A 6822-nucleotide genomic window follows, 5' to 3' on the forward strand; every position below is an offset into this window, starting at 1 on the left:
AAGATTCAAAATTAAAGTTTTACGGGTCAATTTTAATTGGAACATTGTTGAAGACCAGTGAAGTAAGACCTCTTCACGTTCCAAAAGCAACTTTATTTTAAAGTACATAAGATTAATAGCTTACCACTGCATTTATATAAAAAATGGTTATTGTATACGAATTACCAGTATAAGAAAATCCTTGATCACTCCAAAACCAACTTTAATACGTTTGAAATAAGATCGAAATTTATTATTTCGTAGCTCATACTGTGGTTATATAGTAATTACGATTCTGTCATTTAAATTCATGGCGTCGCGTAAGGTGATAAGGTTGATTATTCAATAATAATGTTTAGAAGTGATTATAATAATTGATATTAAATTGATTATAACGATCAGACAGTATAAAGATATCGGTCTTGACAGTATCATGAGTCCTTCTATTGAAAACGGATTATACAACGTTTTAGAGCATATATCACAACGCTGTTCCTGTAGAGATTGGTGATTGCTTTTGGTAGACTACCTTCTCAACAGTTAGCATTTCATGAATAAGCTTCAGTTCCGGTGGCACAGAGTACAGTTCTACAGTTCCTGATAAGTTTTCATAATAGTTTCGCCGATCAAATTATAAAAATCGCACTTAGAAATAAGAAGATATAAACTTTACGAATACAATTTTTTTATGTTTGGTTAGTGATCACCACCGCCCATAAACACACTCCACACACCTCTGCGCCACCAACCTTGGGAGTCGTGATGTTATGTTCCTTGTGCCTGTAGTTACACTGGCTCACTCACCACTGGCTCTTCAAACCATAACAATGCTAAGTATTGCTGTTTGGCGGTACAATATATGATGAGTAGGTGGTAGATACCCAGCTCAAAATTGGTAGTACCAACTAAGCGTAGCATCTCATCGAATTTCGAGAATTTGATTGTACAGTCGGGGTAAGAAAAGGTTCGTCACCTTAAGATCTATTTTCGTGTGCTCAGTATGAGCGATAATCTGCTTTACCGATTGAGTATGACATATTGCGTCGCCATGTCATTATAAGTCGCGTCTAGCAAAGAGTATAATAGCGTTTAAACGCTATAATAATAATAAGAAGAAGCCGTCAATCGGGATGACAATTACCAACTTTTCACGAAACCTCATAGCCCTTCGTGAATGCTCGTGTAACATCGGAGATTAGGATATTGTCCTGTCTTTTATAAAATGACTACTATGCACTCTGCATAGTAGTAATCCTACTTCCTACTTAATATTATAAACGCGAAAGTTTGTGTGTATGGATCTGGCTGATTTCTCTGAGGTATGGATGGATGTTTGTTACTCTTTCACGTAAAAAATACTGAACGGATTTGGATAAAATTTTGCACACAGATAGAATATGTACTGGAATAACATATTGGAGACTTTTTATCCCGGGAAAACATAAAATCTTTCGGGAACGCGGGTGAAATCTCAGGACGGAAATAGTAAATAAAATAGTAAAAATAAATAGTAATTATGGTCAAATTTATTCATTTAAACAAATCTTATTTATTTTATTAAAAACGATTATATCCGCCATTTTTATCAATCACAACTTGTAGTCGCTGTCGCATTGATCCAACAAGGCGAGAGCATATGTCGGTTCTTCTGAAGCTCTCCCAAACACTTCGGCAATGTTCTAAGGCAGCTGCTTTGGTTCTATCGTTATTACTTATCCACCGCAGCACAATCCAACCCCATAGATTTTCGATAGGGTATATCCGCCGCTTTTGCAAGCCAAGGAATCACCGCCACTTGCCGGTGCCGATGGAACCACTCATCACACGTCACGTCATTACATTAACCGTCACTCAAAACAACGGCCGAATAATATTACAAGCGTTTTTATTCTAATTGTTGTAAAATTGCAAGATATTGCAAGAAAATATATAGCACTGACAGACTTTGACAATTCAGTAGAAGATATCATATCTAATTTAAATCTTGTAATGACTAATTAGGCCATTAAAAAAGTTTCATGTTGATATGACACTAGACGTAGTCCAAAGTTGTTACACTATTTTGAACCATGTTATCATACTATGTTAGTTTAATTTTATATACAGTTGTCTGTTTAGTGCTTTAGTTTCAAAGGGTACTAAGAGTTTATGACTTGATAAAGGAATGAATTTGAAAACTGACGAAGGTTTTCTTACTCTGACTGTACAAGAGTTGAGTTGGAGTATCTGTGTACTGAATATGTTTTAAAGTAAAGGTCCGAAGACTTTTGATCTATAACGCTTTTATATTTTTTTTATATTAAAATACTAAGTATGAAAAATACGAAAGATTACGAAAATATTTAGATGCTAGCCTTTATTTAAGTTCTGCTTCAGTCAATGGTTTCAAATGAAACCTTCTCAGCAAAATTCCGAAATTGCATAGAATAAGGCAAAGTGTAAGAATAAGTTTTATTTATAAGCTACTAGTGTTCCCAGCTTTGCTCGCGTTTTAGTGGTCCGTCATCAGGTGTTCCTTGGATTGTAAGCTTGCTTCATACGAAATTTCATCAGATTCGGTTCAGTAGTTTGGTCGTGAAAACGTAACATATATATGAACAGACAGACTAAGTTCAGCATTTATAATATTAATAAATATACTCAAAAAGTAATCACCCAGTGTATCTTAGTCATAGGTTGCAGGTTCAAACCCGAGAGGAACTATCGAATTGACAAGTGCTCGATTTTTATCGATAATTCATCTAGTGCTCGTGAATCTATCATCGAATCACATTAAAACAGCGTGGTGTAGTTTTAAAATTTTACGCACCGCAGTCCCTTAAAATTACTGTCATATATTGTCATGTAAATATACAGTATTTTTTTTTATTTTGCCGTGTATACTATGACTCATATATCTTTAAAAGATAGATCTACAGAAATATATGTATATCTATAAGTATTTCGTACAAAGTTAACGTGTATATATTAGAGATCTGCCTGTGTTGACCAAATAAACCAGACGGATGACTTTCTCTCCGACAACGCTGACATAATTATTTAATAAATACACACAAAGCAAACACCTAAGGCTATTGACCTTATTTAAAAAATCTGTCTATTATACAGGGCCGGACCGTGAGTTTAGGGGGCCCTGGGCTAATACTACTTAGGGGCCCACCTAAGACATATCTGAACGTAGACTTGAATTAAATTAATTGAATGGGTTTGATTAATTGCAGGATTCGCAGGGCTGCAAACCATACGATCTGCTTAATTTAATAAAATTAAGTAATTCTTTCGCATTATCGTCTATTTTTGACTTTGACTTGACTTAGCTGGGGGCCCCTTGAATACACGGGGCCCTGGGCTGAAGCCCAAAAAGCCATATGGTTCCGGCTCTGATTATACAAATATAAGGTATAATATGACTTGGAGGTAGGTAACCACTGCTTAGGATTATTGTGTTCTAGTTTAAAGTGTGAGTCAGTGTAATTACAGGCACAAGGGACATAACATCTTATCAAGTTTGGTGGTGCATTGGTGATGTAAGGATGGGCCCAATGTCTGTAGCGGTGTTTTTTAACGTAGTGCTTACAGCTCAGACTGTCCCGCCTGATTCATAATAAAATAACAGTGTACCTTCTTTATTGATGTTTCAATCAGCGTTCGTCTTGGAGAAGAAGAAGAGCAGTTCTAGTAAGGAACTCGTCATTTTGTTGTCAATGGCTACAAAATGTTAAGTTGAGCGTTTTCCTCATATAAAGTGGGGCTTGCTGGAGCCGTCCTAATCCATAATAATACCCGTTAAAAATCCAGCAGTACTCTACGTCTCTTCGGCGGCGTCACGGTATGATTTTCGCATGTTACCATGACGAGATCACACCTGCGTTGATAAGTTTTTATAAATTTGTTTTACATCAATTGAATCCAATTTTATAGTGACAGCTTTGATCAAGGAGCACCAAGAGACAATTTGGCTCTACCTTTATCAAAGTTAGAACCGGCGGGCTTTTTTAAAAAAAAAAAGCGCCTTTCAAAATATATGAGCAATAATTGTAAACAAATCAATATTGCTCTAAGTTTTCTAAATTTTAATTATATATGGGGACTTAATATTAATAATTCTTATGTAAATAAATTTACACAAAAATATATTCATCATAATATGACCACGATATATAACAAAATTTACATTTAGTACCTGATCGCAATTTTAGATAAAGACCTCTCCTATGAGCTCTTATGAGTCATGTTAAACGGATTTAAGCCATATGGAAATGTTAGAATTTGAAAAATGTGAAACACTGGAGCCGAGATGACAGCGGTCAAAGATCAAATCGATGCCTGCGTCATATCTCCCACATAATATGGTTCCAAAACAAAAAACTACCTGTGTACTGATAAATGAATGTCGTTTTAAAATAAAGCTGTGAGTACTTAAAATTTGTTTTAAAACTAGATTTAAGACTCGTCTTATAACCGGTGTTAGACTGAAATAATAAGTGCTAAGTTAAAGCCTGTATGTATCCCACGGCTGGACAAAATCTGTCCGTCCTCTCCTCTCAGACACATGCACGTTTCCTCACGATGATCATCACCGCCGAACGCAAGATGAATTATAGCACATGGAAATTCAGTGCGGATTTGAATCCAGAATCATCGCTTAAGATTTTTGTATTAACACTGGACCATACTCTATCAATTCTATATATTATAAATATATATTGAAAATTCAAAAAAAAGACGCACTCTTTTACGTTAGTTTGTTCCTAAAACAATTTATGGATGATCAGAATTTAAACGCTTCTTAAGTAACATCCTGTAATACGGGGCTCTTTCTTTATGGTATAAGAAGGCGGACGAGCCCGTTTGCTCGTACCACCTGATGATAAGCAGTCACCGCCCATAGACGATAGCACTTTAAGAAATATTAACCATTCCTTACTTCGCCAATGCGCCACCAACCTCGGGAACTAAGATATTCAGTCCCTCGTGCCTGTAACACTGGCTCACAGATCCTTCGAACCGAAACTCAACAACCCTGAGTATTGTTTGACGGTAGAATATATATAGAATATCTATTAGGTCTTAGCATTGGATGTATAATATTGGACATTATCATTATAAAAATCTTAACCCGATTTTTGTTTCAATCAACAGTATCATATTATATCAACAATCAGAAAACGTAACGAGCTTAAATGCAAGGTTAACCGTTATACAAGTAAGTATTGAATAATTTCGGCAACGCACCTGCAACCCCCCTGGTGTTGCAGATGTCCATGGGCGATGGTAATCACTTTCCATCAGGTGAGCCTCCTGCTCGTTTGCCCCCTATAACATAAAAAAAAGAAAAAAACATTAGATGCATGGTCCATCTTAACCGATGATTTCGGGTTCAAACCCAGGCAGGCACCACTGAATTTTCATGTGCTTAATTTGTGTTTATAATTCATCTCGTGCTCGGCGGTGAAGGAAAACATCGTGAGGAAACCTGCATGTGTCTAATTTCAGCGCAATTCTGCCACATGTGTCCTGAAATTATCCAGAAAACACAGGTTTTATTTAGCTAAAAAACCATATTATTTTACATATAATTCACATTTTAGATACATAAACAGACATTTTCCTCTTAATTCTTCTTGTTCGGATACGAAATAACATCACAGACAGCTAAACAATATCTTTAATGTGTAGTACTTCACTAATCACAAGTTAAAACAAAAATGATCTAATGCAAACGGATGCCTTTCGAGAGACCACTCTAGTCCACTCGTCCTCCCTCAACTCACTTGATCTACATTGTAACCCAACATAACAATGACAACCTGCAGTGACATTGACGTTTTGTCAGTTTGACAACTGACAGACTGAACGTTCCCACGAGTGACATTGACATTAACGTCTCGCGACCTTGACAAGTGACATCTAACCATCAACATCTTGGTATATCGGTTACGTACGTACATATAGTTGAAAAGCACTAAATTTTAAGCACCTTAATGGGATACACGTATCAAAATGGCGTATCACCGGAAGTCGATTGTCAGCATCTCACGAGTGAGATACGACGTGAATTCTTACGGAATCGCACTGCTATTAATAATAATTTTCTTACTTTACAAAGGTCATTATTGAACTTTTAAGTATTTTCTGGTACACTTATTCACCTTTAACCTCTCACCTCACACAATACTATTTAAAATTAAGCACACAATTACCAATTAATTCGATTGAGTATATTTTTAAAGATAGAATTACCTAAGTTAGACATTGTAAGACTAAATAATGATAATTTCAGATGAGCAAATGGACCACCTGACGTTCAGTGGACACCTCTGCCCATAGACATTGACTCCGTAATAAGTTTTAACCATTTCTTCCATCGCCAATGTGCCACGAACCTTGGGAACTAAGATGTTATATCCCTTGTGCCTGTAGTGACACTGGCTCAGTCGCCCTTCAAAGCGGAATAAAACAGTACTAGGTATTGCTGCTTTGCGGTACAATATGTGGTTAGTGGGTGGTACCTACCCAGATAGGCTTTCACAGTACCCTACTACCAAGTGACTTATCTATAACGTTTTCAAATAAGCTGAACTTATCTATCAAACATTAGAAGTTTAATCTATTTGATGTTGGCCACTATACACGCACACTAGTAAATCATTTAGCGTGTCAGAAGCAGCTGATCACGCACACTAAGATAATAAATTTGGCTGGTTTGTTTTAGTTATTTTGTAGTGAGACACTCTATCCATATAAATATAGCTTTATATACTATATATATATAGTATATAAATGGTCTAAGACGAGAGCACGTAATATAATAAAAGCAACACTGTTTATTTGAATTTATTT

The sequence above is a fragment of the Vanessa tameamea genome, chromosome 28, assembly GCF_037043105.1.
Source record: "Vanessa tameamea isolate UH-Manoa-2023 chromosome 28, ilVanTame1 primary haplotype, whole genome shotgun sequence".
Classification (NCBI taxonomy): domain Eukaryota; kingdom Metazoa; phylum Arthropoda; class Insecta; order Lepidoptera; family Nymphalidae; genus Vanessa; species Vanessa tameamea.